This window comes from Saccopteryx bilineata, chromosome 9 (assembly GCF_036850765.1).
Source record: "Saccopteryx bilineata isolate mSacBil1 chromosome 9, mSacBil1_pri_phased_curated, whole genome shotgun sequence".
In the NCBI taxonomy this organism is placed as follows: domain Eukaryota; kingdom Metazoa; phylum Chordata; class Mammalia; order Chiroptera; family Emballonuridae; genus Saccopteryx; species Saccopteryx bilineata.
In genome coordinates, this window is record NC_089498.1 from 92,048,808 (window position 1) to 92,072,007 (window position 23,200).

Here is a 23,200-nt window from a genome sequence, read left to right on the forward strand (position 1 = left end):
CATGTACACTGGAGAAAAATGTATACTCAGTCACTTTGGGATGAAATGTCCTGTAGATGTCTATCATATCCAGGTGCTCTAGTGTTTTGTTTAAGCCCACTATGTCTTTGTTGATTCTCTGTTTGGATGACCGATCTAGAGCCGTCAGCGGTGTATTGAGGTCTCCAAGTATGATTGTATTTTTGTCAGTTTTTGTTTTAAGGTCAATAAGTAGCTGTCTTATATATTTTGGTGCTCCTTGGTTTGGTGCATATATATTAAGAATTGTTATGTCTTCTTGATTCAGTGTCCCCTTAGCCATTATGAAATGGCCATTTTTGTCTCTGAGTACTTTTCCTGTCTTGTAGTCAGCATTATCCGATATGAGTATTGCTACACCTGCTTTTTTTTGGATGTTATTTGCTTGGAGTATTGTTTTCCAGCCTTTCACTTTGAATTTGTTTTTATCCTTGTTACTTAGATGAGTTTCTTGTAGGCAGCATACAGTTGGATTTTCTTTTTTGATCCATTCGGCTACTCTGTGCCTTTTTATTGGTGAGTTTAATCCGTTTACATTTAGTGTAATTATTGACACTTGTGAGTTCCTCATTGCCATTTTATAGATTGCTTTCTGTTAGTTTTGTGCCTTGTTTGATTCTTCTCTTTCGTTTTTCTATCTTTTGTTTTTATTTGGTTGTGTTCCATACAACTTTCCTCTATTGCTATCTTTTTTAAATCATGTGCTTCTGTGGTGGTTTTTTCAATGGTGGTTACCATTAAGTAATGAAAAGGGTTCCTACCCTGTTCATTGTAGTGCACTATTTTGTGAGTACTTTTGCCCTCCATCGCCCTTTGCTACTGTTAATCTTCATCCTCTCCCCCCCTTTCTTATTGTTGTCACAGTTTAAAGTTGGTTTTGTTATGTTCTTCTTGGAGCTTTTACTTGTGGCTTTGTTGTTGTTGTTTTTTTATTCTTTGTATCTGATTGGAGAACCCCCTTTAGTATTTCCTGGAGTGGGGGTTTTCTGGTGATAAATTCTCTCATCTTTTCTGTATCTGTGAATGTTTTTATTTCTCCTTCATATTTGAAGGTTAGCTTTGATGGGTATAGTATTCGTGGCTGAAAGTTCCTCTCTTTCAAGACTTTAAATATTGGGGTCCACTCTCTTCTAGCTTGTAGAGTTTCTGTTGAGAAATCTGATGATAATCTAATGGGCCTTCCTTTATATGTTGTATTCTTCTTTTCCCTGGCTGCCTTGAGAATTTTTTCTTTGCAGTTGGTTTGTGCCAATTTTATTATGATGTGCCTTGAAGTAGGTTTGTTGGGGTTAAGAAAACTTGGAGTTCTGTTTGCCTCTAGAATTTGAGGTTTTAGTTCTTTCCAGAGGCTTGGGAAGTTCTCATCTATTATTTGTTTGAGTATGTTCTCCATTCCATTTTCTCTCTCTTCTCCCTCTGATATACCTATTATTCTTATGTTATTCTTTTTGATGGAGTCAGATAATTCCTGTAGGGCTATTTCATTTTTTTTAATTTTTGAATCTCTTTCTTCTTCTCTTTGTTGAGCCTCAAGTTGCTTGTCTTCTATTTCGCTGATCCTCTCTTCTATCTGGCCTGTTCTATTAGCTAAGCTTGTTACCTCATTTTTCAGCTCATGAATTGAGTTTTTCATCTCTGTTTGATTTGTTTTTATAGTTTCAATTTCCTTGGAGATATACTCTTTGTGTTCATCGAGTTGTTTTCTGAGCTCCCTAAATTGCCTTTCTGTGTTTTCTTGTATATCTCTGAGTATTTTTAGAATTTCTATTTTAAATTCTCTGTCGTTTAACTCCAAGGTTTCCAATATCTTAAATTTTTTCTCCATAGATTTTTCCTCATCTCTCTGTGTTACCTCTCTATCTTTTGTATCCATGATATTCGATTATCTCTTCTTTAATGGCATCTGAGGGTGATTTTCTTGATAGTATTAATGAGATTTTATAAGGAATAAAAGGATATAAAAATAAAAATAAAAAATTGCACGTTTTTTTAAAAAATTAATCATTAAATAAAGAAAAATAAAATAAGATAAAAATTTGAGGGGAAAAAAAAGGGAATAATTCCTTCTCCTCCTTTTTTCCTCTCCTCTCCTCTCCCCTCTTTTTTGAGAAAATCTTGTGATGAACTGTGAATTATATTGTACTAAATAGAACAAACAATACCTGTAGTGGAGGGCCTGAATTGGGGAGAAGTAATATAGGGGTAAAGGGAAAAAAAATACAAGAAAAAAATATTTATATATAAAAAAGGGGGGAGCAGTATAGACCCACAAAAAGCAAATTAGGAAAAAATTTGGGTCAAGAATAAAATGTTTTGCTTTTAGGTGTTGGCTGACTCAGAGATATGATGAGAGGAATAAGAGGGAAACAGGAAAAAAGGGTGGAAAATTAAAAAATTACTATTGTATTTACTGGAACAAGAACTAGATAAAATGGAGAGCCAGGGATGGGAGCACTGCTAATGTGTTAAAAAGGTGAAGTAAAAACCCTCCAAAATGCCACAAACTTAAGTTTGAGTCCCAGATAAGATAATTTGTTCGTTATTGAAGTTTGAATGAGAGAAGACGTAAAGGAGAGAGGAAGAGACTAATATAGAGGGAGAAAAGAGAGAGAGAGAGAGAAAGATGGAACCACTTAAAGAAGAAAAAAGAAAAAGGAGGAGAGAGAAAGAGAGAGTTAGGGGTTTTGGATTGCAACCCTCAAAGAGAGAAAGGAGGAGGAAAGAAAAGATAATGTGAGATGTAACACTTATGGGTAGTGTAGTTCAAAGAGAGGCGAGAGTAAGACTGAGAGAGAATTAAATGACCAAATTGGAGTAGAAAAAAAAATCAAGAATGAAGAAAAGAGACACAGACGAACAAATATAATAAGATGGGATAGGTTATAAAATCTGCAGATTATTCTTGATTTTGAGAGGTTGTCGTCTTGCTTTTTCTTTTCTGTCTTTCTGGTCGGTGACTTTGTACCCCGGGTTCTGCCCCTGTGGCACGCTCTGGAAGAGGTTTGCAGTTGATAATTCTCTATGGCAATGTCATGTATTGGGCTTCAGTCTCGTTGGCAGCCAAGGTTCATTAGTGTTTATAGGCTCCAACAGAGAGGATCTCTCACTGTGAGAGTGTTCCTGGAGCCTCTCTCCTAGTCTTTCCTTCCACAATTAGAAGCCTGATAATCCAGTTATGGGGTTGCTGCTGCCTCTGCCTGGATAGTAAGAGTCTCAAAGAGCTGGCAACTCCCCACTCTGTTCCCACTCAGCACAGGGCTCTGAGTAAGGCTCAGTCAGTCAGAGCTGCTAGCATAATCAGGCGTGGCTTCCTCTCACTCAAAGATCTCTGGCTCTGCCCCTCTGTGGGATAACTCGAGTGCCCACTCCTGAGGCGTTCGGAGGAATCTCTAGCCAGACAGGTCACACTTCGAGTGAAATCCCTACCCACACGGAAAAGATCGAGCTTTGGAATTGGCTTTCGCTCTATCCTCGTGCGGCTTTCCCAAGGGGCTAGGGCTGCCTGAGATTCCGCTCCTGGCCCGCTCACAGACCTGCTCCTCTGTGAGAAAAACACGGGCGCCCACCTCTGAGGAGTTCGGAGGAATCTCCTGTTCACTCTTCCTGCGTGCGCACTGACCAGATTTTGAGGCTCAGGCGTCCGGGACGCCTCTCACTCCAAGAAAGCCCTCTGCCCACACGGAAAAGTTACTGGGTTGGAATTGGCTTTCGCTCTGTCCCCGTGCGGCTTTCCCAGGGCGCTGGGGCTTCCGCTCCTGGCCCTCTCACGGGCCTCTGATTCTGCTCCTCTGAGGGAAAACACGAGCACCCACCCCTGAGGAGTTCGGAGGAATCTCCTGCCCACTTTGCGTGCGTGCGCACTGACCAGATTATGAGGTTCACATGGGACGCCTCTCGCTCCGCGAAAGCCCTCCTCCCGCACAGAAAAGTTCCGCCGTTGGAGTTGGCTCCAGCTCCCTCCCCATGCCCGGTCCCCTCAGGGCGCTGGGCTCCTAGGAGATGCTGCTTTTTGCCCACACAGAGGCTTCTGACTTTGCTTCTCTGTGGGTTAGCACGGGCGGCGCCCACCCCTGAAGTGTTCGTAGGAATCTTTTGCCCACTAACCACGCCAACCAGGAGATGCGGAAAATGGCTGCCCCACTTGTCTTTCTTTGTCTGGGTTTGGCGCAAGTGTTAGCTTGAATTGCCCAGGTTTTTCCATGGCTTGGATCTCCGTGCCACAGCCTGATTTGGCTGTACCGCAGCCTGGAACTATTCACTCCCTACGCCCACCTTAGTTTCTATATTCTCAATTCTCAGTGAAAGCCATCCTGTTTGGATTAGAGAGGAAGGCGGAGCATTTCTTACTCCTTATTTCCCCCGAAGTTTGACCATATATTTAGCCAATCTTTCGCTTGATCCTACCTTCGGGTGTGTTGTGAAGCATCTGAAGACTCCAAGGATAGGTTTTTCTGTTTCTGGTTGAAGTACTTGTTGAGTTTATGGGGAGATTTTCGGTATCGCTTCCTACCGCGCCATCACTGTGACGTCATTCCATTCTTATGATTTTTAATCCTCACCATGCTACATTTATGTATCTAAAAGGAAGGCTCCGCGTGGCTAGAGGACACACTCAGAGTCCTACAGTTTGGTGGCTCAACTTGGCAGGTCCTGTTCTCTGTAGGAAGGATTAGCACAGTAAAGCCAATATTGGCCAGAGCATCATCCCTACCAGGAAACAGGGTGCTCCCACAAATAAGAAGTCAGGACGTAAGGCTCATGTCTCATATGCCCTTCGAAGTAGGAGTCTGCAGCCTGTAGCCTGCAGCAGGGAGCCTCCTTCCCAGCAATTCAGGGGCCAGGCTGGGTGGGATGGCATCACCCCCCCTGTCTGTCCCTGGAGGTCTCTCAAACTGCAGAAAGTCACTGCTTGTGCCCCCAAGCAGGGCTGTGGTGAGAAGAGGGCACCCTGACCTGCCAGCTTTACCCACTTATTCTATTTAATTCTCATTTAAAACAACATCCCTGTGACATGGCTATAATTTTATTCATTTTTCAGATAAGAAAACAGTCTCCCTGCAATTCAGTGATGTGCCCACGGTCACCCTTTTCCTGCTGCTTCCCCAACCTTCTTGCACCTCCTGCCTCCACCTGCCCTCCAGCAAGATGTGGCCCACCCTCCAGCTGTCCCTTCCTCTGTCAGGCCTCACGGCTGCTGGGACTAGTGCTCACGGGAGGGAGGATGGCCCAATCCCATAGGCTCCTTTCCATCCGCATGGGCCCAGTGCCTCTGGTGGGAACAAGGGCGCCCTGCTGCCGCCGATATTTGGAGCTCACATTGATTTCTGGCACTGTCTTCTCTGGCAGGGCATGTCCGGAAGCTACGCCCGAGCAGAGGCCGGCAGGGGCTGCGGGCCAGGTGGCAAGAAGGCTACTGAAGCGTGGAGTCAGCCCCATCTGCAGTGTCCCCCTGCTTCCCTTGTCACCAAAAGCTGCTCTCCAGAGGAGGTTGTGTGAGAGCAAAGAGGCTCCTAGGACACCTGAGTTGGAGCCTGAGGACAGGAAGGAAGGTGCTTCCTTTCCTTTAGGGCATCTCATTCCATCTGGGCAGCCATTGGGAGGGGCCCCCATTGAGAGGCAGCTAACCTTGACCAACCTCACACATTTAAAAAACAGAAGCTAGGCCACTGGGCTCTTTCTGCTCCGCCACCCTGGCTTTCTGTGCTGTTCCCAGGGGAGGCCAAGCAAACCCTCTTAGCTCTTTGAAACCACCCACCCAGGCTCCCAGACCTCTGGTTTCCTCTGCCCTCCTCCACAGTCGAGAGTCAACGTCTCACTCAGTGTGCCCTCACTTTCCTCTCTCCGTTGTCTCCTTTGGCTCAAGGAGAGGACATGCTTAGCTGTCTGTCAGTTACCACTGCAAGGTGACTTCTTTGGAGCATGAGCATCTGGCTGAGTCAGAGGATGAGACACCCTTCCTTGTGCCCTACCACCCCATTGAGCCAGCTTTGCTCAGTGTGAGTTAGGGAGGTGTCTCTGCCACCAGTGATTATTCCGGTCAGGGTACTGACCCATGCTGACCCACTGTGACTCAATTATAGTCACTTTCTAGGTCCCATCTACGCTACATTTGGTTGGTCCAAGTACTCCCCAATCGAGATGGAGATGTATGAGCAGAAAACATCATTTTTAGGGGCTAGAACTCATGTGACAGGGGCTCTTAGAACCCAGGTTCTGTCCGTGCTCTGCTTGAGTGCTGCAAACGAGGGCGGTGCAGGGCGAGTCCTGACAGGGAGTGATGCAGACAGAGAGTGCAGGGACAAGAGGAGTGGCACCTGTGGGGGTGCTCCTTTCGTGCTGGCCTGAGAGTCAGTGGTAATGCTCAGCCAGGCTTCTGAGGTTGCATGGCAGGCCCTTGGCTGCCATGTTTTCTACTTCATCGTTCTGGGTACAAGCCGGGAGAGCTGAGCACAGATCATCCAGCACTTTCTGCACCCTGCCTGAGTTCACTGTGGATTCTGGCTTATCCAGCCTTCCTCAGGATGTCTCTGTGCCTCTCTGTTTTCTGTGCTCCTCTGGGGCCATCTCTCAGCACTTACTGTCTTCTCTGTGGTACCTTCCCTGCCAACTGTTTTCAAGGTGCTTGATACTGTAATGTTGCCTTTCTTCCACTGGAAGACACAGTCTTCTCAGGCCCTCCCTGTAGGCGAGTTCCCAGTATCTATTATGTGCTGAATACGACCTTTGGAAATGGGGAAACAGCTTCTTCTGGATTAGAAAGAATTTTAGAAGGGTCACCATCTGAAGGTGTTGACTCTTCCCCACCCTGTGGCCTTGCCATGGTGTCCTTCTGCGGGAAGCTTTATCCAGGCCTCTGTTGGGTCCACCATGATGTCCCTGGCGCCACATGTGCACGGAAGCATTCTCATCTCCTCCTGCCCACACTCCTCTTCCTTCCTCCTCGCTTCTCATGATGCAGCTGCGGCAGACGTGGCTGACCTGGTGTGGCGGCCAGTCCAGCCCGTTTGTGGCAAAGCCCCGTGCACTTGTGAGATGAACTTGTGGCTCCACTTGATATCCCAGGCCTGTAAGCCGCCTTTGGGGCCTCATGCCACAGTGCTCAGCTGCGTCTGCTCCTGCCAGGACGCCCTGGCACCTGGCTTTCCAGCCTGGCTCCTCCTCAGGCCCTCTCTCATAGCCAGAAGGATGTCTCTCCTAGTACCTGTCAGATGTTATGTGAATTCTCTATCTTTTTCCTTATTTTTTAAAATGGAATTTATTAGGGTGATACTGATTCATAGGACCATTCAGGTGTGAAGTGCATGACTCTATAACACAGCACCCACACATGCACCGTGCTCTCACCACCCAGAACCAAGCCTCTCTCCGGCCCGTCTGCCTCCTATGCCCTCGTTCACCCCCCCAACGCCTTTCCCTCTGTCACCACACTCTATTTTTTTTCTTTAGCGTTTGTTTCAGTTTGTTTTTGAGATCTCAATAATGAATTCATTTGGATTGTATTAACTTGTGAGAAATAATTTAATTTTTCATATATATATATATATATATATATGATTATCTTAACAGTACATATAATAGTCCATCTTTCCCTACTGATTTGAGAAGTCACTTTTGAGTATACTAAATTTGCATATGTAATTTAGGCTATTTCTGTATATTCTACACTGTTCCATTGTTTTGTTATTTTATGTGAACACTGTTTCCATGACAAAATATTTAGAATATATTTTAATTTATGCTAAACAGTAGCTTTGCCTTTTTAAGCTCTCTTTTTCTTTCTTTTATGATTTTAATTTGTGTTTACATAGATTCAGGTGTCCCACCAAATACATCCCCCCACCTCCTTATTTCCCCTGACCCCTCCCCCTATTTTCCCTCCCCCCAATTCCTCCCCCCTCCCCTCCAGGATTTGCTGTCCTGCTCTCTATAATGCTGTGTTATGTATATATAATTTCACTAATCTCTTTCCCTTCTCTGATCCCATCTTCTCTTCTACTTTCCCTCTGACCCTTTCCCTCTGGTCTCTGTGATCCCGCTTCTGCCTCTGTCCCATTGCTCAGTTCACATTGTTCATTGGATTCCTCAAATGAGTGAGGTCCTATTAAATTTTTCTTTCTCTGCCTGGCTTATTTCACTTAGAATGATAGTTTTCAGGTCCATCCATGTTGTCGTGAAAGATAAGATTTCCTTCTTCCTCATGGCCGCATAGTATTCCATCGTGTATATGTACCACTGCTTTTTAATCGACTGGCCCACTGACGGACACTTGGGCTGTTTCCAGACCTTGGCTATTGTAAACAATGCTGCAATAAAGATGGAGGTGCATTTCTTCTTTAGAATCAGTAATTTGGTATTCATAGGATATATTCCTAAAAGTGGGATGGCTGGGTCAAAGGGCAGTTCCATTTTTAATTTTTTGAGGGATCTCCATACTGTTTTCCATAGTGGCTGCACCAGTCTGCATTCCCACCAGCATTGCAGGAGAGTTCCCTTTTCTCCACATCCTCTTCAGCATTTATTCTGTGTTGTTTTGTTGATGAGCGCCATTCTGGCTGGTGTGAGGTGGTATCTCATTGTACTTTTAATTTGCATTTCTCTAATGATTAGTGATGTTGAACATTTTTTTCATATGCTTATTGGCCATCTGTATGTCCTCTTTGGAAAAATGTCTATTCATTTCTTTTTCCCATTTTTTGATTGGATTGTTTATCTTCCTGGTGTTCAGTTTTATAAGTTCTTTATAAATTTTGGTTATTAACCTCTTATCAGATAGATGTATTGGCAAATATATTCTCTCATTGTGTGGATTGTCTTTTTATTTTGTTAATGGTGTCTTTAGCTGTGCAAAAGCTTTTTAGTTTGATATAGTCCCATTTGTTGATCCTGTCCTTTATTTCACTTGCCCATGGAGATAAATTAGCAAAAATATTGCTACAAGAGATGTCAGAGAGTTTACTGCCTGTGTTTTCTTCCAAGATGCTTATGGTTTCACGACTTACATTTAAGTCTTTTATCCATTTTGAGTTTATTTTTGTGAATGGTGTAAGTTGGTGATCCAGTTTCATTTTTTTGCAAGCACCTGTCCAATTTTCCCAACACCATTTGTTATCTTTACTCCATTGTATGCTCTTACCTCCTTTGTCAAATATCAATTGTCCATAAAGGTATGAATTTATTTCTAGGTTCTCTGTTCTGTTCCATTGATCTGTATGCCTGTTCTTATGCCAGTACCAAACAGTTTTGAGTACAATGGCTTGTAGTATAACTTGATATCAGGAAGTGTGATAACCCCCCATTGTTCTTTTTCAGGATTGCTGAGGTTATTCATGTTGTTTTTTTGTTCCATATAAATTTTTGGAATATGTGTTCTATATCTTTGAGGTTTGTCTTTGGTATTTTTTTTTTTTTTTTTACAGAGACAGAGAATCAGAGAGAGGGATAGTTAGGGAAAGACAGACAGGAACGGAGAGAGATGAGAAGCATCAATCTTTAGTTTTTCGTTGTGACACCTTAGTTGTTCATTGATTGCTTTCTCATATGTGCCTTGACCATGAGCCTTCAGCATATCGAGTAACCCCTTGCTCGAGTCAGCAACCTTGGGTCCAAGCTGGTGAGCTCTGCTCAAACGACTCTCAAGCTGGCGACCTTGGGATCTTGAACCTGGGTCCTCTGCATCCCAGTCTGACGCTCTATCCACTGTGCTACCGCCTGGTCAGGCTGTCATTGGTATTTTAATAGGAACTGCATTGAATTTATAAATTGCTTTGGGTAGTATAGACATTTTAATGATGTTTATTCTTCCTATTCATGAACACGGTATATGCTTACACTTGTTTGTATTTTCCTTAATTTCCTTTATCAGTGTTTTACAATTTTCTAAGTACAAGTCTTTAACCTCTTTGGTTAAATGAACTCCTAGATACTTTATTTATTTATTTTTTTGTGGCAATAGTGAAGGGGATTGTTTCCTTAATCTCTCTAATCTCTCTTTCAGACAGTTTATTGTTGGTGTATAAAAATGCCATTGAATTCTGAATATTGATCTTATATCCTGCCACCTTGCTGAATTCATTTCTCAGTTCCAGTAGTTTTTTGACTGAGACTTTAGGGTTTTCTATGTACAGTATCATATCATCAGCAAATAATAATAGTTTTACTTCTTCTTTTTCAATTTGGATGCCTTTTATCTCTTCTCCCTGTCTGATTGCTGTGGCTAGGACTTCCAGAACTATGTTGAATAAGAGTGGTGAAAGGGGGCACCCCTGCCTTGTTCCTGATCTTAAGGGGATTGTTTTTAATTTTTGCCCATTGAATATTTTGTTGGCTGTGGGTTTGTCATAGATGGTCTTTATCATGTTGAGGTATGATCCCTGTATCCCCGCTTTGCTGAGAGTTTTGATCATAAATGGGTGTGGATTTTATCAAATGATTTTTTTGCATCTATTGATATTATCATGTGATTTTTATCTTTTCTTTTATTTATGTGTTGAATCACATTGATTGATTTGTGAATATTTTACCATCTTTGTCTTCCCAGAATAAATCCCACCTGATCATGCTGTAGGACTTTTTTTCATGTATTGCTGAATCTGGTTTGCTAATATTTTGTTGAGAATTTTAGCATCTAAGTTTATCAGGGATATTGGCCTATAGTTTTCTTTCTTTGTAGTATCTTTATCTGGTTTTGGAAGGAGGGTTATGCTTGCCTCATAAAAGAAGTTTGAGGTCTTCCCTCTTCTTGAATTTTCTGAAATAGCTTGAAAAGGATAAGAGTTAGTTCTTTTTGAATATTTGGTAAAATTCACCTGTGAAGCCATCTGATCTGGCCCAGGGCTTTTGTTTGTTGGGAGTTTTTTGATAACTGTTTCAATCTCATTTGATGAAATTGGTCTGTTTAGGTTTTCTGATTCTTCTATTTGATTTTTGAAAGATTATATGTTTTGAGGAATCTGTCCATTTCACCCAGGTTGTCTAACTTATGGCATACAGTTCTTCATAGTATTTTCTTACAATCCTTTTTATTTCTGCTGTGTCATTTGTTATGTCTCCTCTTTCATTTTGAATTTTATTTATTTGAGTATCTTTTTTTTTACTTGGTGAGTCTGGTAAAAGGTTCATCTATCTTGTTTACCTTTTCAAAGAACCAGCTCTTGGTTTTATTGATATCCTGTATTTTATTTTTATCCTCTATGTCATTTATTTCCGCTATGATCTTTATTATTTTCTTCTTTCTACTTTGTCTGGGTTTTACTTGCTGTTCTTTTTCTAGTTCTTTTAGGTGCTGGGTTATATTTTTTATTTGAGCTTTTAATAGCTTCTTAAGATATGCTTTTTTAAGATAAGAGTGCTATGAACTTCCCTCTCCGTACTGCTTTTGCTGTGTCCCATAAATTTTTAGTTGTTGTATGTTTGTTTTTATTTGTTTCAAGGAAATTTTTTATTTTTTCCTTGATCTCATTCTTATTACCATTCTTAACCCATTCATTATTTAATAACATGCTATTTAGTTTTCAAGTGTTTGAGTGTTTTTCAGTTTTTCTTTTTTTTTTTTTTTTTTTTTTTTTTTGCACTTTTCTGAAACTGGAAACAGGGAGAGACAGTCAGACAGACTCCCGCATGCGCCCGACCGGGATCCACCCGGCACGCCCACCAGGGGGCGACGCTCTGCCCACCAGGGGGCGATGCTCTGCCCATCCTGGGCGTCGCCATGTTGCGACCAGAGCCACTCTAGCGCCTGGGGCAGAGGCCACAGAGCCATCCCCAGCGCCCGGGCCATCTTTGCTCCAATGGAGCCTTGGCTGCGGGAGGGGAAGAGAGAGACAGAGAGGAAGGCGTGGCAGAGGGGTGGAGAAGCAAATGGGCGCTTCTCCTGTGTGCCCTGGCCGGAATTGAACCCAGGTCCTCCGCACACTAGGCCGACGCTCTACCGCTGAGCCAACCGGCCAGGGCTCAGTTTTTCTAATGTAGTTGATTTCTAGTTTCATGTTATTGTGATCCGAGAAGCATGAATCATATCCAGCTGGATATGATTTGAATCTTCTTAAATTTGTTGAGACTCGTCTTGTGTCCTAGCATGTAGTCTATCCTAAAGAATGTAACACGAGCACTTGAAAAGAATAGATATTTTGTTGCTTTAGGGTGAAAGATTCTGAAAATATCTATTAAATCCAGTTGATCTACTGTGTCCTTTAAGTCTGCTGTTTGTTTGTTAATTTTCTTTCTTAAGGATCTATCCAGTGATGTTAGTGGGGTATTAAAATCTCTTACTATTATAGTATTACTGTTGATTTCGTCCTTTATGTCCATCAAAATCTGCTTTATATATTTAGGTGCTCCTATATTAGGCACATAGATATTTATAATGGTTACATCTTCCTGTTGGATTGCTCCCTTTATCATTATGTAGTGACCTTCTTTTCCCCTTATTATAGCCTTTATTTTAAAGTTTATTTTGCCTGATATAAGTATTCCTACCCCAGTGTTTTTTTTCATTTCCATTTGCATGAAATATTTTTTTTTAATCTCTTTACTTTTAGTCTATGTGTATCTTTTGTTTTGAGGTGGGTCTCTTGTGGACAGCATATGTATAGGCCATGTTTTCTTATCCACACAGCTACCCTATGTCTTTTGATTGGAGCATTTAATCTATCTACATTTAAGGTTATTATTGATATGTAGCTGTTTAATGTCAGTTTATTTTTTAAATCTACATTTCTCTTTTACTAGATATTTTTCCCCTTTGTTCTGTTTACAGCAGGCCCCTTAACATTTCTTGTAGCATTGGTTTGGTTATAATGAATTCCTTGAGTTTTCTTTTTGTCTGGGAAGCTTTTTATTTCTCCTTCAATTTTAAGTGATAGCCTTGCTGGATAAAGTAGTCTTGGTTGTAAGCTCTTGCTCTGCATTACTTTGAATATTTCTTGCCATTTCCTTTTGGCCTCTAATGTTTCTGTTGAGAAGTCAGATGTCATCCTAATGGGGCTCCTCTGTAGATAATTGATTGCTTTCTCTTACAGCTTTTAGTGTTCTTTCTTTATCTCTTAATTTTTGTATGTTAATTATAATGTGTCTTGGTGTTGGCCTCTTTGGGTTCATCCTTAATGGAACTCTTTGTGCTTCTTGAACTTGTGTGACTTTGTCCTTTATCAGTTTAGGGAAGTTTTCAGCTATAATTTCTTCAGTCAGATTATCTATCTCTTGTTCTTTCTCTTCTCCTTCAGGAACCTCTGTGATGCAGATGTTATTTCTCTTCACGTTGTCATAGAGCTCTCTTAGATTTTCCTCAGTCATTTTGAACCTCTTTTCTTTTTTGCTGCTCTGCTTCTGTGCTTTCGTTTATCTTGTCCTCTAACCTGCTGAAATGATCTTCAGCTTCATCCATTCTGCTTTTAATTCCTGCTAGTGTGGTCCTTATTTCTAATATTGTATTTGTCATTTCTGACTGATGCTTTTTTATTATTTCAATGTCCTTTTTTTTGTACTTGTTATCTCTTTATTTAGGTGCTTTTTATGTCCATCTATTGTTGCTCTAAAATATTTGAGCATCTTAACAGTCATTATTTTAAACTCTGCATCTGGTAATTTGGTTATTTCCATCTTATTCAGATCTTTTTCTGGGGATTTCTCTTGATTCATTTGAGTTGCATTTCTCTGCCTTCCCATTTTGTCTGTGTATAAGAAGGATGTGGCCACAGGTTTCCAAAGGGTGTAGCTTCTGTGTTCCCTAGATGTGTTCTGTCTGCAGGTCTGCCACTCCAACTGCCCCCGCCTAGGGCATTCTGGCATGCGCATTGCCAGTGCCATCCCACTGTGGCGGTCTCTGTAGCTTTCGCCTGTCCTCTGTGGGTGGGACTGCGTTTACGTGCTTGGGCTGCAAGCCTTGGCTGGAGCGGCCATAGTCCTGCCTCCAAAGGAGGAACTGTGTTCATGTGTTTGGCCTGAAAGTTCTGGCTGGTCCCCTGCCTCTGCCCTGACCCCACAGGTGGGACTACACTCCTGCATTGAAGCTGCAAGCCTGGCTGGCTCCGAGCCTTCGTTCTACCCTCATGGGCAGGACTCTGCCAGGGGCCACAAGCCTTGGCCCTGCCAATGGGGCTGCACTCCTGCGCCCAGCTGCAAATCTCAACTGGTTCCCTGGCTTTCACCTTGCCCCTGCAGGCAGGACTGCAGGTAGGACTGCTCTCCTGAGCCTGGTTCTCAGCCACGGGTTGGACCACTTTTGTGTGCCCCTTCCTCAGCCACAGCTGGCCCCCAGCCTCCACTCCTGCCAGACTGTGCTTACACCAGGGCCTCTGTCACAGTTGGCCCTGGCTTCTGACCCTACAAGTGGGACTGTGCTCATGTGCCTGAGCTGCAGCCACAGCCATTGCCAGCCCTCGGCTTCTGCCCTCATCCATGGGACCTTGCTCCTGTGTCCTGCTGCCGCCTGCCCTCCTGCAAGCAATCAGCAGTGTGTGGGTGGAGATGCAGCTCAGACCTTAGCACTCAATATTGTATCCCTGATGGCTCCTGCTTCTAAGTGATTCTTTGCTCTGACTGCAGCGGCAGAGCTTTTGTTTGACCTGCTTCCCTTTGCTGGTATTGCTGGTTCCTGGAAAAATATTCACTTAGATTTGGGGAGATTTTTAGTCTCTCTCTTTCATTTTCTTTTAAAAATGTTTTATTATGAAAGAATTTGAGCATATATAAAGTAAACAATGATATAATGAACCCATGATCCAACTTCAACCTTTATCAACATCTTGCCAGTTTTGTTTTTTATACCTACACCCATTCCCCACTTAATTATTTTTTTGGTTTTAGTGTAAGATTTTGTATATATTTAAATGCACAAATCTTAAATGTGTTATTTAAAAAAAAATTGTTCCACCTGTGTAACACATACCTCTGTCAAGACATATTAGTGGTTTTTAACCATTGGTCCTCCAGAAATTTGGTGCTGGTCCATTAAAGAGTTAGCACCCCAAGCCCCCATGTTGTGTGTAGATTATAGACCATTTGGCAGATCTGCACAGGTTTGTAGACCAGCGGTTGAAAAACCCTGAAATACATGCCCTCAGAAAGTTCCTCAGTGCCCTGTCCAGTCACTACCTTTTTCCCAGAGGCAACCACTGTTCTAATTTTTTCCACTATAGATTAACTTTGTCTGTTCAACAATTTCATAGAAATGGAATTATAGAAGGCATGCTTTGTGTGCAGCTTCTCAGTCAGTAATGTCTGTGAGGCTTGTTCATGTTGAAGGACATATCCATAATTGAATCTTTTTATCACTGAGCAGAATTTCATTTATATATGTGTGTGTGTGTGTATATATATATATATATATATATATATATATATATACACACACCATGATTTGTTCATTTATAATCCAGTTGATAGACATTTAGGTTTTTAGCTATAATGAATAAAGTTGTTATGAATATTCATGTGTAATCTTTCTGAGAAGATGTGTTTTCACTAATCTTGGGTAAGGATGTAGGATCAGAATCAGTGGGGCATGTGACATATGTGTTTAACTTTATAAGAAACTGCTGAACTACCAAACTGTTTACAGAAGTCGTTCTATCATTTACACATTCCTATGAGCAATGTAGAAGCATCCCAGTGGCTTTACATGCTCACTGTTTGGTATTGGTGATCTTTTAAATTTTAACCATTCCAGTGAATGTGCTGAGGTGGTGGTTTTAATTCTCAGTGTGGTTTTAATTTGCCTTTATGTGATAATTAACAATATTGAGGACATTTTTATGTACTTTTTGGCCATTTGTGTATATGTATATATATATACACACACATATATACAAAAGACTCAAAGGTACTCATTATGTACATATGTATGTGTGCATATATGTATATATATGTATGTGTATATACACATATGCACACACACATATAAATGTATTTTTTGGTTTCTAAATTCATTTCTTATTATGTTGTTTATCTTGTAATTATGATTTGTTGGTGTTCTAACACTTCCTTGGTTATATATATGCTTCCTGACTATTTTATCCCAGTCTGTGGTTTGTCCTTCTATTTCCTAATAGTGTATTTTAGGAAAATCAGAAGTCTTTAATTTTGATAAAGTCTAATAATCAAATTTTTAAAATTTGTCAATTTTTAAAAGGGTCATTGCTTTCTGTGTCCTGTCTAAGAAAACTTTTCTTACTTTCAAGTTTTCTCCTGGATTTCCTAGATATTCTCCTATGTTTTCTCCTGGGAGCATTATAGTGTTAACTTTTTCAGTTTGGTCTGAGAAATATTTTTTGAGGTAGACATTGGAACTGATTTATTTTCATCATGGATATCTATGTTGGTCCATCACCCTTCCTTCCTTCCTTCCTTCCTTCCTTCCTTCCTTCCTTCCTTCCTTCCTTCCTTCCTCTCTCTCTCTTTCGTTTCTTATTTTACTTATTTATTTATTTAGTATCTTTTGTATTTTTCTGAAGTTAGAAGTGGAAAGGTGGTAAGACAGACTCCTGCATGCGCCCAACCAGGATCCACCCAGCGCACTCACCAGGGGGTGATGCTCTGCCCATCTGGGGTGTTGCTCCATTGTGGCCGGAGTCATTCTAGCACTTGAGGCAGAGGCCATGGAGCTGTCTTCAGCACCTGGGCCAACTTTGCTCCTGGAGCCCTGGCTGCAAGAGGGGAAGAGAGAGACAGAGAGAAAGGAGAGGGGAAAGCATGGAGTTGCAGATGGGTGCTTCTCCTGTGTGGTTTGTCCTTACTGGAAATTGAACCCAGGACCTCCACATGCTGTGCCAACACTCTACCACTGAATCAACTGGCCAGGGCCTCTCTTTCTTTTTTAAAAAATTCTTTATTTACATTATTGGTGTGGTTTTGGCTAATAGAATTATGCACATTTCAAGTACACAATCCTACAATACGTTATCTGTATACTGAACTATGTGTTCACCAAGTCAAGTCTCCCTCTATCACTATCTGTCCCCCTCTATCTTCCACCATCTCAGCCCCCTCCCTCCTGCAATCTCCACACTGTTGTCTGTATCCATAAGTTTTCTTTGCTTAATTCTTTCACATTTTATACCTCGTCCCACAAGCCCCATCCTGTCTGACAACTGTCAGTCTGTCCTCTGTTATCTATGAGTCTTTTCTGTTTTGTTTTTAGTTTATTTTGTTCATTAGATTCCACATTAAGTGAAATCATACTTGTCTTTCTCTGACTGGCTTATTTCACTTAGCATAATAATCTCCAAGTCCATCCATGCTGTTGCAAAAGGCAAGATTTGTTTTTAACAACTGAGTAATATTCCACTGTGTAGATGTACCACAGCATTTTTATCCACTCATCTATTGATGGGCACTTGGGCTGCTTCGATATCTTGGCTATTTTAAATAATACAGTAATGAACATAGGGTGCATATATTCTTTTGAATTAGTGTTTTGGGGTTTTTTTGGATGTATTTCCAGTAGTTAAATTGCTGGATCAAAAGGCAGTTCCATTTTGAATTTTTTGAGATAACTCCGTACTGCTTTCCACAGTGGATGCACCAATCTGCATTCCCACCAGCAGTACAGGAGGGTTCTCTTTCCTCCACACCCTCACCAGCACTTATTCTGTGTTGTTTTGTTAATGAGCTCCATTCTGACAGGTGTGAGGTGGTATCTCATTGTGGTTTTAATTTGCATTTCTCTAATGATTAGTGATGTTGAACACATTTTTGTGTGCCTGCTAACCATCTGTACCATCATTGTTTGTTGAAAAGGCTTTTGCTTCTCACAAATCTTTTTTCAAAACATTCTCTCAACTTCCTTATTGCCAGAAAAGCACTCCATTTTTCTTCCAGGCCTGTTGCTCACTGATGTTCTCACTGTGGTTCCATGAGGTCTCTCCTAAAACTGAAACTGCTGGGAGGACCTAATTTCTGTCATGCCATATTGATATTGAGAGGGCAGAAAAGCACAGAGTTCAACTGACGTTTCAGCTGCCCATTCCTACTGCCCCCAAATGAAATAGTTTGGCATGACAGATGTGTAGCTGTGCATGATGGCTAAGCCTTACTAAGCTTACAGCCATGACAATGCCAGTGTCTCCCTATTCACCAAAGATAAATGACCTGAGCCGGAAGAGTGTTTTTCAGTTGGCGAGCTCCTTCGGGAAAGCATTTTTACCTATCATTTGAGTTTATAGAACCCAGCCTAAGACCTGGTTTTGGCAAATTGTCACATGGGTTGAAGTGGGTCTAATAACCTAAATTCTTCTTTACCTTCTCAATGGATTCCTTTATTTTTTTAAATGAAGCCACAAATATTCATTATTGAATATTTAAAAAAATTGTTGGGATGACATTGTTCGTCAAACTGTGCAGGTTTCAAGCGTACAACTCAATATAACACCAGCTCCACACTGTTTTGTGCACCTCCCACCCTAAGCAAAGTTTCCCCCCCTCTTCTTCCCTCTGCCCCACCACCTTATTTTCCCTCTAGCTATTGCCACTTTGTTCTCTGTATCTATAAGTTATGTGTACTTGGTTTTGTTTTTTTTGCTAATCCTTTCACCTTCTTTCATCAAGTTCCCTCACTCTCCCCCCCCTTGAGACACAGACCAAGTTTCCTTCTGAAGTCTTTTCCCTTCAACCACAAAAACTTTTCTTTAAAATATCCTGGAGTACAGTCTTCTAGAGAAGAATTATTTCAGCTGTCATTATCTGAAAATAACTTTATTTCTTCCTTATTTTTTCAAGGATATCAGTGGCTAAAGCCTTATGGGTTAACAATTATTTTTGTTTTTTCTTTTAACCCATTAGAGTTATCCTTCCATTGTCTTATGACTTCCATTGTTTCTGATAAAGCATCTGTCTGAGGTTGTTTTTTCCCCCATATGTAATATTTATTTTCTTTGACTGCTTTTAAGATAACCTTTTCATTTTTTATTTTTATCAGTTTGACTGATGTACCCAAATGTGATTTCCTTTCTATTTTGCTCTTCTTGAGGTTTACTAAGCTTATTGCATCTGTAATTTGCTGTTTTTCAACAAACTTTAGGAGTTTTACATCATTTTCCTTAAATATTTTTTCTGCCCTCTTCTCTCTATCTCTGTATGACACCTGTTACACACAGAGTATATCATCTGATATTGTCCCAAATGCAACTAAATTCATAATTATTTTTATTTATTTTTTTCTCTCCTTCAGATTGAATAATTTCTATTGATTTGTCTTCCTGTTCATTGAATTGTTGTTTGTTTGTTTCAGATCAACAGTCTGCTGTCAGCTCACCAGGGAAAATTTCACCACAGATGCTCTTCAGTTCTAGAATTTACATTCAAAATTTTTTCAATTTTTCAATTACAGTTTTCATTTAATATTGTTTTGTATTAATTTCAGGTGTGCAGCACAGTGGTTAAACAATCCTATACTTTACAAAATGATCCCCCTGACATTTCCAGTACTCACCTGGCACCAAGCAGAGTTACTACAATATTATTAACTATATTACCTATGCTGTACTTTATATCCTCATGGCTGTTTTACAATGACCAATTTATACTTCTTAATTCTTTCACCTTTTACATGGTCCCAAACCCCTCCCACACTCAAATCTTCTTATATTTTCCACTTATTTGCTGAAATTAATCATGTTTCAATTATTATAAATACCTTTTTTTAAGTCTTTGAAAATATTTCTCTATAAACTCCTTGTGTAATATTCCCAACATTTGGTTCATCTTGGAATCTGTTTCTATTGATAGTTACTTTTCTTCTTAGGGATTACATTTTTATGTTTCTTCAGATTTCTATTACTTTTAGCTGCAAGCTGGACGGCCTGGATATTCCGTGGAAGGAGTGCTGCGTTCTGCTATCTTCTTTAAAAGGATGATGGGACTTGTTCTGATCAGCAGTTAGATTATGGAATATCCTTTTGGTTCCACTAGGCTTGCTTTTATTCTTTGTGATGGCTCATCTGTTTGAATTTTGAACTTGTTCCTAGTTCCTGGATCTTGTTCTAAGGTATTGTTCTTACTGCTTAGGTGCAGCCTCACTGGGGTAGAAAATAAAATCCCAAGATTCTCAATGAAGCCTCTCCACTCTGGATGAAATTTAACTCCAACTTTCCTAACATTCTACAGTCTTTGCTCTCTCTATTCAATTCTCAGCCTTGGAGTAGATGAGCTCTGTGAGGTGTCTTGGCTTCTTGCTGCAGATATGGGCAACCCTTTGATAAAAGACTCACACAATGAATTCCCACATAGCACACTCTTCTCATGACCCTATCCTGAAAATGCCAGTCACTTCATAAACTTGGAAATATTTGACTTACATTTTTTTAGTTTTGGGGAATTACTGCCCTGGGGCCCCACCTCCTTGCACCACTGGCAGAAAAGCCCCCATAGAGAAGAACCCAGGGCAGTTGGGGCACTTACCTTCTGTGTTTTTCTTATCTCAGAGATCATAGTCTCAGGCTGCCTGACATTCAATGCCTGAAGTCAGTTTTCTCATCTATTTTATTCTATTTCAGAGTTGCTTACCAGTGGGAGTTTATGCCCAATCATAATTGGAAGCAGAAATATAATTGTTATTTTTGTACATTAAAAAAAATCACAGAATCTCATATTTCTGCTCAATAAAAATACACATGTTCATGAGCAGTTCAGAGTTGCCCAGGCTGCATCAGTGTCCTAGCATGGGCAACTCAGTAATAATAACTCACATTTTTTAGTGCTTCAAAATCTTCTTGCAAATATGGCTTGACTTGTTCCTAATTGCATTAGTTCTGTTCCACAAATAAGAAACAGACTGAAAGATGTTAATTGTCTTGATGTAGTACTGAGGATTTCAACCCAGGAAAGCAGCCTCTGCTAACCTATTATCTTTAGTCAACAAAAGCAATTCTCTCCCTAGGTAACAATCTTGTACCAAATGCCAAGAAAATCACCCCCCCCCCAAAATGGTATACCTGTAGTACAGTTGATCTTGGAAATAGGATAGCCATGGGTTTAATTTGTTGCTTTAAAAATATTGAAGCCTTTTCTGGCTCTCCAACGTAATACTTGTACTGCTACTCACACTCACTGCACATCTCAGGATGATCTGGAGTGCCCCGCTGTACTGTACACCTTTCCACCTTCCATTCTTACTTCGTTTCTACTCATGGACAATGAGATGGGAAATATTGGAATCTCTGACTCCTGTAGGGGAATGCCCATGAAGTCAGCATGAGCGTGTGGCCCATGTCTTAAGCTGGATGGGTCTCCTATTTTGGCTGCTGTGTGCTGGCAAGTCTGTATGGGCGAGAGCTGAGATTCTATTACAAATGTTGTTTTCATCTTTGAACCAACCTCAGAGCTTTTTTGCCTCCTGTAACAGGTGGCGTTGCCTTTCACTATCAGTAACCTCGGAATGGTCAGTTGGTTGTGAACTAGAATCAGGTGGGAAGCTAGCCTTAGGGGTCAGGCAATCATGCCCACAACGGCTCTTCTTCATGTGGCACAGGGAGGCATCGTTTGAATGGACATTCTGGCTGGTCCTACATGATGATGCTATGGATTGATATATTAAATGATTCAACCTAATAAACCCAAAGGAACAGAAATATTGATACTGAGTTTCAGAGAACTTCATACTATTATTTAAACTTTTCTTTCATCATTACTTGAGTGTTACCCATGGTTGGCTATCTGATTTTCAAGACTCGATCAGTTGTACAAGTTAGGTCTGGGATAGAGAAAGGGTTCAAGTGAAAGGCTGTCTCTGGGCTGGCAAAGCCAGTCTGGGGGCTGGTGAATCCAGGCACTGTTCACGGACGCACTCTAGAGAGACCTCTAGTTAAATTCACCTAAACACCAACAGTATTCTCATTTTACTGAAGGCTCAGAGAAGATAGAGGGGGCAGAGAAAAAGAGGATAAGTCCAGTCTGGTAGCACTGAGCTAAAGTCTTTGTCCACCATTCAGAGCTTTTCTTCTTTGTCCTTGGCCCTGCCCAGCACTGCCTGACCAGTGAGCTCCTGCCCCAAGGGCACTGTCAGCGGGGCCCGAGTAACCCACCAGAACTCTGTTGATGGCTAGAGAGTGGGCAGAACCAGGGATTTGCGGACTCCTCACTTCTGCTTTCTCCAGGAAATGAGCAGAGACGTAGCCTGAGTGATTCATAGTGAAATACTGTTGAAGGCGGACGACACTAGGCCAGGTCGTCTTCCCACAGGCCTGGGGGCTGAGGCTGGATATGGGGGCGCCTGTGCCATCTGATGGTTGCAGGCCCTGATCGGCACACCTCCAGGTAGGTTACATTGCTTTTGGCCACACCAGGCTAACACAGAGGAAGACATGGGAGTCCTGTCTGCCAGATAGAGGCCTACTGGCCACATCCTGGAAGCTAAGCATGGGAGCACAAGCGACTGCCATGGGAGCACAAGTGTCAGATCTGGGTTGTGGATGTGGGTGAGAGGTGAGCTGGTCAGCAGGAAGTTTACGCGGGGTGGTGGCACATGTGCTCAGGGTCATTCTGATGCCTGGTCTGCTGGGGTGTCTGTCACGCCTGGGGTTTGCTGAGACAGGCCAGGCTGAAGCCCTTTCTCAAGGTGCTGCTGAGGAAGGAGACCTGCCACACCAACGGGGCTGGCCCGGGGCCTGTCTGCTCATCGTCCAGGCACAGAGAGGTGGGGCAGACCGTGACACTCTCTTGCCCAGATCCCAAGTAGGCCCCTGAAGGCTGATCACTACAGACTGGTCACCAAGAGAGCTGGCTCTGTCCTGGCCCTGTGGTCACTCCTGGGGTTCTGGTAAGTAGGTACCTCTCTGTGCCTCCCTTCATCTGAATTACCACGTTAAACCTGAGAAATGCTGACATTTCTGAATAAGAAGGACCACCTGGTTCATTGCGAATTTGCTGTCCTACTCTTCGCCTGAAATCCCACAGTACAGAACTCCGAACCCGTCCTGTGTCCGTCACCTCTGAAGTGAGGAGGAGTTAACTGGTAACTAAGAACTTCATGCTTTCCCCTTTCCATGGGACACTTGAATTTTAATGGATTTTCTGCATAGTCATTCATTTAATTGTTCATTAAATATTTACCAAAGACCACTTCCTGCCTGACACTGTTACAGGAAACAGGGTCAGTGCACAGGGGTCAGACAGGGGTTGCTTGGTGCAGTGGGCTGAAGCCGGATGGAGAGCAGGAGGTGGGGAGGATGGTGGGTGAGCTGGGAATGTATGT

The 23,200-nt window shown here is 41.8% G+C and overlaps 1 protein-coding gene across 5 annotated transcripts in view; it reads left to right on the forward strand.

Moving 5' to 3' along the window:
• Nucleotides 1-22,154: 22,154 nt before the first annotated feature.
• WDFY4 (WDFY family member 4) overlaps nucleotides 22,155-23,200 on the forward strand; it is a 313,461-nt gene continuing 312,415 nt past the window's right edge. For 4 of the 5 annotated variants that reach the window (XR_010727052.1, XM_066242595.1, XM_066242598.1 and 1 more), the window contains exon 1: nucleotides 22,155-22,263. The gene's annotated coding sequence lies outside the window, so the exon portion shown is untranslated. Of the gene's footprint in view, nucleotides 22,264-22,614; nucleotides 22,766-23,200 lie in introns of those variants that run through there. The other variant, XM_066242596.1, reaches the window with a different exon arrangement.